Below are 12,798 nucleotides of genomic sequence, written 5' to 3'. Positions count from 1 at the left end.
TTTTCCGTGTTTAATGATTTCTACCTGAAATAGCAATTACAAAGTCAGATTGCTCAAGAGGAGCCGGTGTTTTTCCACTCCCAAATGCTTGGATCTGAATACCAGGTTTTCATGCTCCGGGGGCTCCTCTATTGAGCTTATACAAAAGTTGCTTTGTACGTACACTGCGAACCCTTTCTTTGTTTTTAACTGAGATGTGGCCTACACATGCAGGCAAATGAAGTGTTGCATACCTAGAGATGGGTCGAATAGAATGTACCAAGTGGCAGGCTGCAGTGCTCCTCAACCATGTCCCAGGGGTTGTTGGATTGGAATACCCATGTAGGCCACATTCACACCATCCATTTAAAGCACTATGATAGCACTTTAAACTGTCATGGCTTCCCCCAAAGAATTCTGGGAGTTGTAGTTTGTTAAGGGTCCCGGTAGTTGTTAGGAGACCATTTCCCCTCACAAAGCTACAGTTCCAGAGTTCCATGGGAAGAGGACTTGACCATTAAACCACTCTGGAAATTGTAGCTCTGGGAGGTAAATAGGGTTCTCCTAACAACTATCAGCACGATGAAGCTTCCAGAATTCTTTGAGGGAAGCTGTGGCTATTTAAAGTGATAGTGTGATATTTTACTTTATATGGATGGTGTGGATGTGACCATAGTCCAAGAACATCTGGTGGACCCAGGATTTAAGAGCACTGGAATATTTTTCAAGGCAGGAATGTTGTTATCATCAGCTGGAGCACCAGTGTAACTGATAGACCCTCCTTCATCCATTGAACTCAGGTTGGTATGTTTGGGTGTCAGGTATCACACTTAATCCTTATAACAGCTGTATAAAACAGGTTAACTTCGGACAGTGACTGGACCAAGGCTACCCTGATCAGAATTGTGGAGCCATATATAACCAGCCCAAGCCCAACATACTACTATGCTACCCTCTGCCAGCTGGTTCTTTTAGATGGGGTATTGTGCCACGTACTGTGTGTAAGCATATATGTACAGTGGTACCTCGGGTTACATACACTTCAGGTTACATACGCTTCAGGTTACAGACTCTGCTAACCCAGAAATAGTACCTCAGGTTAAGAACTTTGCTTCAGGATGAGAACAGAAATCTTGCTCTGGCAGTGGTACCTCAGGTTAAGTACTTAATTCGTTCTGGATGTCCGTAGTTAACCTGAAACTGTTCTTAACCTGAAGCACCACTTTAGCTAATGGGGCCTCCCGATGCCGCCGTACTGCCAGAGCATGATTTCTGTTCCCATCCTGAAGCAAAGTTCTTAACCTGAAGCACTATTTCTGGGTTAGCGGAATCTGTAACCTGAAGCGTATGTAACCTGAAGCGTATGTAACCTGAGGTACCACTGTATAGTATATTTGGGGTATATCAACTAGGGCCACACATAAGCCCCCTATCTGCCCCATGGCTCTGATTTGTGCACCACCCCCAAAATCAGGCTAATCACTTTGGGTTGACCACTCATCCTTGATCCATCCCTGTACAAATTTTTTTGTTTGGGGTGGAGTGCAGGGTGAAGGATTTTTAAAGCCCTATTTTCAACATATGGATGGGAGGGGGCAGGGAAAAGAGGAGCCATTGTGTCTCTTTCTCCCCACTCCCAACTGTGAGCAGGTGGGTTTGAATCTGGGGGGTGCTTGCTCCTTCGCAGGGAGCCACTTCTGAAAGAGCTGCAACCAGCACCATGCAGGATCGAATCCTTACCTCACAAAGCTGATAAATGGGAGGACTGGATCCTGTATGGTGCTGGTTGCTCCTCCTGAAGGGTGCCCTACAAAGGAGCCGTACTCCTCTGGATCAAACCCACCTGCTGCCAGTTAGGAGGGGGCTGCTGCTCCTTTGATAGCTGTCTTCCTGCCCACTCCCCAGACTCTGTTTTTATTATGTAACAGCACTGGCTTCGCCTTTGAAGTCAAGAGTCCCCTTAAAGGTCACAGGATTTTAATTGCGGCCTTGCTGTAAATAGTGAAATTGTTGAAGGCAGCCTTTGTTTCTGAAGAGTGTCCTCTATACATGGAACACTCTTTTGAAACAAGACAGTCAAACATATATCTCATCTGTTATTCATTCTTTGCACAAAAGGATTTTTTCCTTCCCCCTCTTCTTCCCTATTTGCAAATGAAGGGGGGTGGGGATGAAAAGAAACGTAAGAGTACAAAAAAGAAAAGAAATTAGCAAGGGCACAGCATATTATGAAGTCGTTTAAAGACTTTTTAAGGAATATGGTGCTTTGTCCAAATCTGCGCTTTGCAGCACAGAGTGTCCAGAAGTACAAAAAGGACTTCTTTCCATGCCAGCACAAAGTGCTTGACATGTCTAATCTCATTTTATCCTTCCAATAACCCATTTACACTGAGCTCTGGTCTATACCTTCATCAGCATGGTGGTGGTGATAGAACGGACTGCATCAATTCAAACTCCAGTTGGGAGGTCATGTTTTTTCAGGCCTTCCCAAATGTGAAAAATCCCCTACAAGCAGACAACTAGCACAATGGTGCAAGGTCTTGACTAGAACGTCTTTCTGTGACGTCTTCCCCTCTCCCATGAAAGAAGGAAGGAGAACTTATGGCCATCTAGATAGTGTTGGTCTTCATCACTGGTCTTCAATAGTTGGGTTGGGACCCACTAGTAGGTTGCAGCCTGATCCATAATGGGAGCACTATCACCATGCAAATATATGGTAAAAGATTAAGAAATGGGTCTCCAAATGCATGTTTAAGTTAATAGTGGGACCTGGGTCTGAAAAGGTTGAAGATAGCTGGACTACACAACCTATCATCCCTGACCGTTGGCTTTACTTACTGGATCTGATGGGAGCATACAAGTTTCCCATCTGTGTTTAAGAGGCACCTGCCCGGTTGCTGCTGAAACAGAAGTGGCATACAGTAGACACTTCATCTGAGTCAGTAAGGTAATAAATTTTGCTTTTCCTGCCTTTTAGGGCACAGAAGGCCATCCCGTTTTGAGTAGTGCCTTGGAATAGGAGAATCTGTCAATTTCAGTTTCTCTTGGTTTCTCATTTCTTCAGTCTTAAATTCAGTTTTCAACATTTCCACATCTGTTTGCTACAAAACGTGACTGTTTCAAGTGGAATGATATTGCAGTCTGCACTAGGTGGGTCTTCCTTTGTGCTTGATCCAGAATCTGCAGTTGGTGCAGAATGCTGCACCATGATTGCTGTGTCAGCATATAACACCTGTGCCCAGAGATCTGCAATGGTTGCTGATTCACTACCTGATCTTTTAGTGTGGCAGAACTCACACTTCGGAATTCCCAACCTCTTGATTCTTTTTGGCACCTATGAAAAAACTTATTCTTTGGAAAAAAACTTCCCAGATATATAAAATGTTGGTGTGCGTTTAAATCTACTTATCACTGGTTTTAAGTTTTTTGAATATTTTAAATAGTTGTTGTTAAGTGTTTGCACCAATAATGTGATAGTTTTATTCTTTTTGTGAACCATTTTTAGTTTTTTTTTAAAAAAACCCAACAACAACAAAGACAAATGCTGTATAATTTTTAATGAAATGAACAAATGTAAATGTCTATTACAGATGGGGGCCTGATATGCTGACAAAATTAATGAGCAGGTTTATTTATTTTTTAATAACAGTTTACAGAAATGTGGCAGACACTGTCACTATCACCAGTGGGAGAGCATGGATGAACGAGCATGCGGTGACTGCATGAAGGAGAAATGGATGCGACCCATGCCAGGAAATGGACCTTTGTGGATGCCCAAACTTCTGGTGCTGGGCCTGGCTATTAGAAAGGGGATTTCCTGCTTGGCCATGGGAAGAGCAAAGGAGTAAATGGGGGGAAAAATGAGTTATAATGGAATGGTGGGTGAACGTACAGAACAATTTAAAAGCATGGAAATCCATAACAAAGCAATTCCTACCATCAGCAGCTAGCAGATGAGGCTTAACTCTGTGCTGTGACATGAAGTAGTAAAAGGAACTGATCCTGCTGCAAAATTAAAATAGGGACCCTGTTTATCAACCCCCAAGGCATGTAGAAATAAGGTGTATATATTTAATGCATGAAGTATATGCAATCAGTGCTGCGGGTGATGAATAGGTGGGGGAGATGGAGTCTGAAAAAGCATTGTATGGTTTTGTTTTGTTTAATTTTCTTATCACTGGTAATTCCTAACTGTGGTAGCCAATCATGGTCTAGCGGTTGTTGTCTTTTTTTCTTTTTCCAATTTCCTGTTGCAGGGTTGAACAGGAGTGGAGCATGTGCTTGGCATGCAGAAGGTCTCAGGTTCAATCCTCAACATCTTTGGTGGAATGGGGAAAGACTTCTGCCTGAAACCTTAGATGCTAGTCAGTGGACACAATATTGCGCTAGAGGGACCCACGGTCTGACTTGGTATAAGGCAGCTCCCTGATGTTCTGTGGGGCAGGGAAGAACCCCCAGATTCTTAAATTTATTGATATAATTTAGCTAATATTTGGAATAGTATGAGGAGTTAAATACAGCAAAGGAAGCGTTAAAATGCAGGCTATACCAGTTTTCCTGTTCAGGAGATCAGCTTGACAGAGGTGCCAATAAGAAACAAAGAGAGCAAAGAGTTGCACCAGTATGAGCGATTGATAATGTAAATACTGTCCCTCCCCTGGCTCTGAGTAGTGGATGGAGACAGGAGAATTGTGAGAGGGAGGTTGCCAGGGTTATAGGGTGTCAGGCTTTGGGGACTCAGCTTCTTTCCCCAATTTGGCTGTAGACAAAGCAGGAGAAAGCAAAAAGAGTCACTTACCATTTAAAGAGTCTTTAATGACCACAGCAAAAGAACAAAGCAGCCATTCTCGGAATGAAGGTGTTCCCAATTAAGGTTTCCCCCCGATTCTCCCATGTCACTTCTGCTCCTTGCAACCTGATCTTGTAACCACTGTGCTCTTTGTGTAGCCACCTTATCTGCTCTACATAAACTTGGACTGATAGGCTGGACACTTTCCAGCACGTGAGAGAGTCTGTTAGCTCTCTCTCTTTTCCAGTTCTTCTTCACTTTGCTGTTCACCCCCCAGTTCGTCCCAACTTTTGTCTTCAGAACTATGCCCCTCTACAAACAACTGTTCCAAATCTATAGTGCTCCACTGCTCCTGGGCAGCTTCAGGATCCTGGTCAGGAGCAGGGGGAGGGGAGGCTCCCACCATTCCTCATCAGAGCAGTACTCCTCAGCCTAGTTTCTGACATAGGGGATATGATATCACCGCATGAAAAAAGTATCCTTTTGCAGGAGGGTTTTTTGAAAAGGATGAGAAGGAATTGGGGGCAGAACTCCATGTGGGCTGGATGCGAGCATCTGTACCCAAAGACCAGGGAGCATGGCTGGCTTCTGCTCTGAATCCAAGCTTCCTGAAGCTAAGTGAGAAGCAACAAGAGTCACTCTTGGGGTGTAATGCTCTGCACTCCCTCCATCAAGGCTAAGGTGTATATATGTGTAAATAAAACCATATATCTTAAGACTTAAAGACACTGCAGCCTCTGCTGTGCCTTGATTTTCCAATGGAAAAACATCCCAGGGTAAGTTCCTGGAGCTCCCTGTGATCTTGCTACCACAGAGATAGGAAGTGGCACATAACACTATGTTCCTGCAGAGTTAGGCTACCATCGTGGCTGTACTGCTCATGAGAACCATCAGTATTTCTCAACCTTTCCCCCCTCTCAGTCATGAACCACAAGAGTAATAAGCAGGTAAAGTCTGAGGCAGAATTGCTTCTGAAAACTAGTTGCTGTCAACCACTCTTAGACTAGATGGGCCATTGGCCCGAACCAGCAGGTTCTTCTCATGTACCTCTCCAGATATTGCTGGACTCCAATGCCATGTTGGCTGGGCATGATGGGAGTTGGATTCCAACAACATCTGGAAGGCCCTGGGTTCCACATCCCTGTGGTGAATCAAAGAAAGGCAAGATTAAAGTTACAGGCACTTAGTTTTCTTATCTGGACACTGAAAAAAACCAGAAAGAAGAAGCATACAGAGATGTTTTTAAATTATAGGGACATTGTGAATATCTGTGATTTTCATCTCCTGAAGTGAAAATCACATTTTTGCAGTTTTTGATAAGTGTTCTAAATAAAGCAATTGGTTTCAAACAGTTGTTGTAGGTCTTCGAAAACAGGAGCAACCGCATGGCAACCTGTTGCATGATAAAGTCAATTACACAGAATGGAGAAGGAAAACTTATCTGATGCACGGTACTTATTTACTGCATTTATATCTCACCTTTGTCTCCAGGGAGCTCAGGTTGGTGCACATGGTTTTCCTCCTGCTCATTTAATCCCCACAACAAATTGGCGAGGCTTTCTCCACTTTCCCTAGCTAGATGTCAGCCCATCCTAGGACAGGGAACAATAGACCAAGGGGAGCTTTGTGAGACAGTTTTGACTTATGGTGAAAGCTAGAGACACAGAGGCAAGATCTGCTGTGAGCTCCTCCATTCTAGTCTCAGGTTGTATATGCATGTAAATAAAACCAGATATCCCAAAGATACCACAGAGTTTCCACTCACCTTCACTCCAAGGAAACTGAACCCTAGCTAGGTGCAGGAACCCCTGGAGTTTCTTACTACTCAGAGATTGGGGTGTGTGCAACAATACTTTTATAAAATTATAAGTAAAACAAGGCACCTTCCTGTGTTCCTGTACCACTTGCTTCTTTATACATCTGCCTGGAATTTATGGTCATTGAGGGATACCAACCCGCTCTGAGATGACAATATGTGAAATAATTATGAGATCTAAGACCAACATACAAAATAAGGGTGACATCCAATTGTGGCCTTCCGCTTGAGGAATGAGGCTTATGTTTCCTCTCCCCTGCCTACACCTCCCCTGTACACCCTCCAAATATGCTTTGGGAGACCCTCTGGAGTAGATGGGGGCTAGCATATTGCATGAGCTGAAGTCCACTTGTGCCACATTTGATATCACTCTAAAACTTTGGATCACAAAACCCTTGCAATAATTCCATATCCACTTGAGGAGACAAGCCAGAGAAAAAAATAGGGAAAGTTTTTTGCAATGCTATCGCATTTTCACCTGTGGAAATCAGCCTGCTTGAAAGGGTAATTGGATACACCACTCCTTTTTTTGTAGGATTAGAAACTCGCTCCCATTCAACATGGGCGAACTATGTTACACCCACCAAACTTTGTGTAAACTCACTCATTCTGGCAAGTGAAATCTGGCATCACTTCTTTTCTTTTTTTTATTAGAAAGGCACTGTGAGATGCTTCACAGTTCAAAGACTTCTGCTTTTCTGGCCAGACTATTCCAGTTCTGATGGCAAGCCTCCCAGACCAATTAGAAGATTGCAGGTGCACCAACTTTATTATCAACAGTTTCACTGTGTACTGACAACATTATACAGGGGAGTATCTTGGAGTAAGCCCTTTTAGAAAGATGGCGTTGCTGTCTAAGGCTGTGAAAAGAAGGTTAGGTCTTTCACAGTGGTTGGTCACAAATTCCAAATTGAACCTCATGTAGAAAGACACTGTATACCTCTGCATACCAAACATGGTGGAGGAACTCTAGTGAAATGCCATAATCTTCTGGCCCTGCTGGTGGACCTCTAGAGGAGGAATGGCTGGGAAGATGCAGGAGTCAACCTAGGAATTCTCCCATGGGAAATGCTGAGCCTGGATCTGATTCTGCCTAGAGGTGGTTGCACAGAGGTGATCGTGAAACAGGACCCAGCAGGATTGAGCCCTCCTGCTCTCTGCAGGGAAGCAGAAGGGGATGCAGCATCTCCTTCCCCCCAGCCCCGTCCAAGCAATATATTTTAATTAGGGCTTTAAAAATGCTAATTAAACATGACCCCCACCTAGCCCAAATTGATTTGGGGCCAAATTGCAAGTTGGGTCTTCCTTGGGTTGGACTGTTGGGGTGATGTCAGGGAACTGCCATCAGAACAGGGGCAGGAAACAGAGGGGCAGTTGTGTTACAGGGAGCCTCCGAAAATCTTGCGAAGCAGTTCTTCATCTGGTGATGAGGAAAACCCCACCTCTAGTGGGGAAGAGGTGAAAGGACCAGAGGATGCTGGTAGGAGCCTCAACACCGCTCCTGGCAAAGCTGGCCAGGAGGGAAGCACGCCCCTTCTGTCACCCACCCTGTGCAGAAGTCTAAAGCACAAAGAGGGAAAGAAAACGCTGGGCATAAGGAGACTCTTATGCTGGGGGAGGTCCAGGAAACAAGCAGTCCCGGATTCTGCTAGCGATTGAGGTAGACATGAACTTTGGGGTTCTGCAACTGTAAATAGTTTTGCACCTAAATAAAACCTGTAAAAGACAGGTCGGAGTCCTGCCTGGTTACTCGTAAGCAACCACCGTTGCCATCTGACAGGTGAGGTAACTCTTCCCATACAAAAGAAGGTAAGGATGAAGGAGATGGTGAGCAGGTAATGGAAAGGTCATGACCTTCTGGCACAGGCAGAATCTTCCTGGAGCAGCACCAGAGGTTAATAAGACCTGAGATTATGGAGCGAGGTGAGTGTTTCACATAAGCAGATTTATGTAGGCATTATAGAAGGGGAAGTTTTGTTGACCATCTCTGGGACACAGTCATCTTTTCCTTTACCCTGAAGTCACTGTGAATACAATGAAACACTTTAATGAAAGCAGCAATAAAGCTGACAGTTTTATTTAGAAGAACATAATAAACCGTACAAAACATTTGAGCTGAAATGCAAGAGCACTCCCAGTACCCTGATAAAGGTTTTCTTTACGAAACACAGCAAAATGGGTTTATTTTAAAAATCCCCCCCCAACAAACCCTAAAGTCTTCAAATGTGTTCATGTTAGGTAAGGTAATGCTGTCCTGCTGTGTTTGACTCCCTTAACTTCTTCATTTTAACTTGTTGCAGGTGAAACAGGTCCAAAAGAGAAAGTGGGATTCAAGCCCTTGATGGCATGCTCAGTGGGACATCTGAGGTGCGCACAGATGTGCATGTGCGAGAGAAGATCAGATCCGTCACTTTCAGTTTCATAGAATTGTAGAGTTTGGAGGCAACCACCCTGAAATGCAGGAACCGCAGTTGAAGAATCCCTGACAGATGACCATCCAATCTCTGTTTAAAACCTCCAGTGAGAGGCACTCCACCACCTTCCGAGAAAGTCCCTTCTACTGTCAAGAAGCTCTTACCACCAGCAAGTTCTTCCTAATGTTGACTTGCAAACTGAATTGAATGTCTCAGGTCCTTTCTCCTGCAGCAGAAAACAAGCTTGCTCCATCTTCCATGTGACAATTCCAAGTTGACAGTTCTCTCCTGTTTTGCCCCATCCCTATCCAAACACAGAGTATATGGGACTAGCCTGATTCCTTTCCTTACGTAATGATTTGGTGGTGCCACATGAACAAACAGATCAATTTTGTCCTTTTACGCAATCCCAGTTGGTAACGCCTGTTCTATCAGAGACAGACACTATTTAATACTGACTTGTAGCAAAAGATTAAAAATGAGAATAACAGGCGTGGAAGGATCAATCTTTCTCCCACAGTCATGTTTGGCTCCATTGCCACTTAACGAGCATTAAAGTAACTACATTATCATAGCTAACGATTCAGCGGGACCAATCATGGCATTCCTGTAATGCCTTCAGCTGTTTCTTCAGAGCTACTAACGAAAGAGTGCTTTTGAGTTGACGACAATGTGATTGGTGAATGTCAGGCTGGGAGAATACTTGACAGCTCAGCCAAAACATCTGGGGATGAAATGTGTTTTGTCAATGAGCTAAACCCCTTGTGTTGAGAAAATGCATTTTTTCTCTCTCCACACCCTCCCCCCTTGACTCTGATCCAGTCTATCAACAAAATGCTTTTCATCATAAACATCAAAGCCATTCCATCTGCAAATTTCTTCCTTCCTTCCTTTTTAAAAAGAATCCCTTAATCTATTCTGTTGACAAAAAAATTCTGTCAACTGCCTTAAACCATTGTATTAACAAATTTCGTTTTGTCAATCATGATTTATTCTTCTGGCAAAATGGCTGCTATAATACCTTGACCCATTCTGTGGAAAGAATGCACAATTCAAAGCCTTGGTTTAATGTATGGTGCTTCTTTTTAGAGGCAAGTGGGAAGGGAGAGTCAAAAGCAAGGGAGGGAGGAGAAAGTTGTGCCAGAGTTGCTAATTCAGTGCATGTAGCCCATGTATGTGTTTTTAAATAAATCCATTTTAATTCAATATTTCCCCCCACCCTGCTGAATAATGCAAGACTGGGTGAAGGAAGGAATTTGCATTGGTAATAAAGCTATATTTCTCTCTCTCCAGATACACACACACACACACACACAGAGAGAGAGAGAGAGAGAGAGAGAGAGAGAGAGAGAGATCTATATATCTCTACAGCACCTTGTCTACTCATCATTGCTACTCAGCTTCACAGCAGGCAGGAGCGGATCTCCAAAGGGCATCAATCTGACAGGCTCCTAGGTGTTGATATACTGATATTCCATGTAATTTCATTGCTCATAATGAATTCATATCTGAAAGCGAACTGGATGTCACATTGATGCTGATAACATTCGGTGTTCATTTAGTATTAACTAATATGCCACCATTGCACAGACTTCGCAGCAAACCTGCTTCTCAAAGAATACCTTGTGAAAAACAAAGTATCGTTTAGGAATTAAAGCTGGCATGGGGTTTGGGGTTTGGGTAGAGAAGCGTGCTTGAGAAAACCAGGCTCCAGAGGGAGAAGCTGTTCACAAGGCAAAAAGTTCAGCCTGGTAAGGCTCTAAATGGGAGAGACATGATGAACTGGAGTGGCACTCGATTAGGGGCCAAGGTAGAAGCACTGCTTGATGTCTAGTTTGTTCTTCTGTATCTGATCTTTGTTTCACAAATATTTACTTTTTATTTACTTACCAATTCATTTGTTCAAATTCTATTCCCTCCTGCCCCCCACCCAGGGTGGTACTTTCTGCGAGGGAGTGGCGTATTTTTCTTGCATCTAACAACATCTGGAAAGCCAAAGGTTCCTCAGTCATCCTTGTGCAGGGTGGGCAATGAAGGAGCCCCATGCTCATTGGCAGAATGGACCTATAGGTTCCTTTTTACAGGATTTATTTATTTATTGCATTTATCTCCTACCCCTTTCCTCTGAGGAGCTCAAGGCAGCGTATGTGGTTATCTCATTCCTCATTCAATCCACACAAAAACCCTCTCAGGTGGGTTAAGCTGAGAGGCAGTGACTGGCCCCAGGACACCAAGGGAACCCCGGTCTCTCAGGTTCCAGGCTGCCACACTAACCACTACACCATTTTGGCCCTCCGGTGGGTATAGAAGATGTATGAAAAATGTGTGCTGTGGTACTGCAGTTTGCTCCTCCCTCGTTACATGTCAAAGCCAGCTTGAATGCAGCTCCACATCAAAGTATCTGGTGTAGAATTGCTTCTGGGCAATCTCTTTCCATGCATGAATGTAGGGTCGGTGCAGCTGTTAAGCAGAATTACGCCATGGCCTCAGGTGCAAAAGTTGTGTAGCTTTTCCTAATCATAACGCTCACACTTCTGTGCCATTTTTAATGTTCCTTTCATGCTGTAGTATCTTTGCATTGTGGAGTTGTTGCTTTCTGACCAAGAGACTGGCACATTGCACAAAATTTCATTCCTGCCAGTGGGCGTGGTGTGGCACAACAAGCAATGTCATTGAACAATGTCACTAGTCTCCTGCCCTTTCCATACTTTCCTGCTTCCGTTCCCACATAATTCACCTTTGAAAATAGCAGGAGAGAACTGTGTGCCGCTGTACCACCCCAAATTTTGTCACTGCGCCCCCTACACTTTCCAGGAGGCTGAGAAAGGATTTTCTTTTCTGCAATCAAACAACACAGAAATGAGCACCAGACATGCACTATATTCCATTAGTTTTCCAGAAATGGCTTTTGTGGCATGTGAAAGCTCAAATATAATGTGGAAATGAACAGTTTGGGAAACAACAGGGAAATGGAATAAACTGTCATGTGAATGCAGCCGCTATATAAATGTTAATTGGTAATAGTAATTACAGCACATAGCCAGGGAAACAACATGTTGTTTGTCATCTCAGACAAATAACATGAGCCATTATTTCCATTAACTTATACAATGTGTCCACTCTATAATCTCCTATCCCAACTTAGCACAGACCTATCTGGAAAGTGGGGCGGGTAGGAAATGGAGTCTAGTCCTTTTTCAAAAACAAAACAAAACAAAACAAAACAAAACAAGACAAAACAAAACCCCTTTCATTTAGTTTATCTATCACAGCAAGTTTCTGCATTTTCATTGCTTTTGCTAGGTGAGATCCACCCCACCTTTTAAAGCAGTTGCTAGGACGACATAATCAGTTTTGTGTACTGGAGCTGGTACAGGTTGCCTCCATTAGCCTTCAGAAACTCTCGCCAAAATAATCAATAGTGACTGTATTGAATATCTTGTAATTTTTTAAAAAATTACATCTACAGTGAAAAACCATTTTATTTTCAGGGTATGTGTTTGCAATCAGCATGGTTCAATATTGATTTTTATTTCAGCTATGCAGTTTTCTGATATCTACTCAAGCTTGGATATTAGCCTGGTATTCCTGCAGAAAACTAGGCAAGGCTGTCACAGAATCAATGCAAGCAACATCTTTTTCTTTTTAAGAGTGACTTCTCATTAAAAGAAAACAAAATGCTAATTTGGGGAGGCTCCAAAAACAGAGATGAGAAAACCGATTTAGCCATTATGTCAGGAGGGACCCGCATGGCAGATTCCCAGCAAACTGGAAGAGGTTGGGCAGGGCAGCCCCACTGG

At 43.5% G+C, this 12,798-nt stretch overlaps 1 long non-coding RNA gene across 2 annotated transcripts; it reads left to right on the top strand.

The window, feature by feature from the left end:
- Positions 1 to 487: 487 nt before the first annotated feature.
- LOC308482413 lies at positions 488 to 10,468 on the top strand. Of its 2 annotated transcripts, XR_013989266.1 has the most exons (4): positions 488 to 779; positions 7,239 to 7,340; positions 8,885 to 8,990; positions 10,322 to 10,468. It is a non-coding gene; the product is annotated as an uncharacterized lncRNA (long non-coding RNA). The 2 variants fall into 2 exon arrangements; XR_013989267.1 differs by lacking the exon at positions 10,322 to 10,468 and having other exon boundaries at positions 8,885 to 9,396.
- Positions 10,469 to 12,798: the final 2,330 nt, after the last annotated feature.

The sequence above is a fragment of the Podarcis pityusensis genome, assembly GCF_964106645.2.
Source record: "Podarcis pityusensis genome assembly, chromosome: 8".
In the NCBI taxonomy this organism is placed as follows: domain Eukaryota; kingdom Metazoa; phylum Chordata; class Lepidosauria; order Squamata; family Lacertidae; genus Podarcis; species Podarcis pityusensis.
The sequence above is the reverse complement of the archived record's forward strand: the minus strand, read 5'-3'. Positions and strand labels throughout refer to the sequence as shown.